Below are 3,353 nucleotides of genomic sequence, written 5' to 3'. Positions count from 1 at the left end.
AGAGATCTGCGCACATCAGACTATTCTGATTGCTGCTTTGACCCTGCTGTCCATTTTGATAACCACTCCCACCACACACACACACACATACACACACGCACACGCACACACACACACACACACACACACAAGGGAACTGGCTCATGCTCTTATGGAGGCTTAGAAGTCCCAAAATCTGCAGTCAGCAACCTGAAGACCCAGGAGTACCTGGAGCACCAATATGGCCTGAAAGCCAGCAGGTTTGAGACTCAAGAAAAGCTGAAGTTTCAGCTGTCTCCAGAGGTAGGAAAAGACCTGATATCCATCCAGCTGAAGTAGTCAGGCAGGCAGAGTTTCCTCTTAATTAGCCTTTTCGTTCTATTCAGGTCTTCAACTGATTGTACGAGGCCCAACAACATTAGGGCTTTACTCAGTTTTCGGATTCAAATGCTAATCTCGTCCAGAAACCCTCACAGATACATCAAGACAATGGTTAGCCAAATGTCTGGGCATCCTGTATTTCAGTCAAGTTAACACAAAATTAACCACCATAGTCCTTTTTTTTTTTTTTTCCTGAGATGGAGTGTCACTCTGTCACCCAGGCTGGAGTGCAGTGGTGCAACCTCGGGTCACTGCAGCCTCCACCTCCTGGGTGCAAACAATTCTCCTGCCTCAGCCTCTTAAGTAGCTGGGACGACAGGTGTGTGCCACCATGCCCAGCTAATTTTTGTGTTTTTAGTAGAGACAGGGTTTCACCTTATTGGCCAGGCTGGTCCCAAACGCCTGACCTCAAGTGATCTGCCCACCTTGGCCTCCCAAAGTACTGGGATTAGAGGCATGAGCCACTGCACCCAGCGACCACCATAGTCTTATAGGGAAAAACAAAACCTGCATTCAGGGAACTTCCAGAAGTTCAGTAGGAACAAAACTTTGAGTGTTTACTGGATTGTTCTCTGCCAGAGTGTCTAAACATATTCTCACAGTTACTGTCTCATTATGTGTCAGCCCGTCACACAGCTGTGCAAGGTTCTAGGGCAGGACCTATTTCTCACGGAAAAACAGACATATCCATGATTACATGTGGGAGATTTTAACACACCTCTTTCTGTAACTGATAGAATATGCAAATTTTAAAAATCAATAAGGACAAAGAATATTTGACTAACACATTTAACATACTTGACCTTATTATTGACATATATGGAACATTGAAACCAACAACTATAGAAAATATATTCAAGTGCACTTGGAATACTTATTGATATGCTAGACCACAACGTAAATAGCACTAAATTTCAAAGACGTGAAATATATAATATAGCGTATACTCAATGACCACAGATGGATTATGCTAGTAATAAAAAACAAAAATAAAACTAGACTATCGGCTGGGCGTGATGGCTCACGCCTGTAATCCCAGCACTTTGGGAGGCCGAGGCAGGCGGATCACGAGGTCAGGAGTTTGAAACCAGCCTGGCCAATATGGTGAAACCCTGTCTCTACTAAAAATGCAAAAATTAGCCAGGTGTGGTGGCGGGCACCTGTAGTCCCAGCTACTCAGGAGGCTGAGGTAGGAGAGTCGCTTGAATCCGGGAGGCAGGGGTTGCAGTGAGCTGAGATCGCACCACTGCACTCCAGCCTGTGTGACAGAGCAAGACTCCGTCTCGGAAAAAAAAAAAGAAAACTAGAATATCCCAAAATGTTTGGAAATTGAGCAGTGTACTACTAAATAACCCATAGGCCAAAAAATAAGCCCCAGTGAACATTTAAAACTAGTTGTATCAAATAATAATGAAAATACAATATGTCAAAACTTGTGAGAAGCAGCTAAAGCCATGCTTAGAGTAAAAGTTATGGCTTCAAATGCATATATTGGAAATAAAAAATGTTTGAAAATCAACTATGGAACTGTCTACCTCAAGTAGTTGGGGAAAACATACAGAAATTAAGTCCAAATAAAGTAGAAGGATGAAAGTAGTAAAAATGACAGAGGAATTTAATAACATAGAAAACCAAGACATGAAAGAGAGAATCAACAGAACCAAAAGGTAATTGGCTGATAAAACTACTAAAATTGATAAAGTTGGCGGGGTGTGGTGGCTCATGCCTATCATCCCAGCACTTTGGGAGGCCAAGGTGGGCAGATCACCTGAGGTCAGGAGTTCGAGATCAGCCTGGCCAACATGGAGAAACACCCTCTCTACTAAAAATATAAAAATTAGCTAGGCGTGGTGGCACACTGGGGTGGCTGAGGCAGGAGACTCTTTTGAACCTGGAAGGAAGAGGTTGCAGTGAGCCGAGATTGCGCCTCTGCACTCCTGGACAACAGAGTGAGACTCTGTCTCAAGAAATAAATAAAAATAAAAAATAAAACAAAATTGATAAACTCCTGGCAAGAGTGATGAAGGAAAAAAAGAGGAGACATAAAAAACTATCCCTTCGGAATGGAAATAGGGCCATCACTACAGAACCTACATGTATTAAACTATAGTGAGAGGATATTATGAACAACTATGTTCTAGAAAACAAACATATTCTAGAACAACAGCCTAGTTGTCCTATTTTAAGAAATTGGTTCTGTTACTTATAAAAATCTTCCCACAAAGAAAACTCCAGGTCCAGATGTTTTAATGGTGAATTCTTTCTGACATTTAAGGAAGAAATAATAATAACTTTATACAAAGTTTTCCAGCAAACAGAAAAACTGGGAATACTTCTTAACTCATTTTATCTGTCCAGCATTACCTTGATACAAAAACCTGACAAGAACATTATAAGGAAGAAAAATAACTGGCCAAACAAAGATGCAAAAATTCTAAGCAAGATGTCAGTAAACCAAATCCAAAGATCTATAAATAGGATAATATTACACAACCAAGTTGTGGTTATTCTAGGAATACAAGGTTGGTTTAACATTTGAAAACCAATCAATATAGTCTACCAAATTAACAGAATAAACTTAAAAATAATCATAGAATCATCTCAAGAGATGCAGAAAAAGCATTTGATTAAAGTCACCACTGGCTGGGTGCAGTGGCTCACGCCTGTAATCCCAGCATTTTGGGAGGCCGAGGCAGGTGGATCACAAGTTCAAGAGAACGAGACCATCCTGGCCAACATGATAAAACCCCATCTCTACTAAAAATACAAAAATTAGCTGGGCGTGGTGGCACGTACCTGTAGTCCCTGCTACTCGGGAGGCTGAGTAGGAGAATCACTTGAACCCAGAAGGCAGAACTTGCAGTGAGCCGAGATTGCGCCACTGCACTCCAGCCTCGCAACAGAGCAAGACTCCATCTCACACACACACACAAAAAAAGTCACCACCTATTTATTTATTTTGATTTTTAGTAGAGAGGAGGTCTTGCTATGTT

Source organism: Macaca mulatta, chromosome 14, assembly GCF_049350105.2.
Source record: "Macaca mulatta isolate MMU2019108-1 chromosome 14, T2T-MMU8v2.0, whole genome shotgun sequence".
Taxonomy (NCBI): domain Eukaryota; kingdom Metazoa; phylum Chordata; class Mammalia; order Primates; family Cercopithecidae; genus Macaca; species Macaca mulatta.
This window is presented reverse-complemented; position numbering follows the sequence as displayed.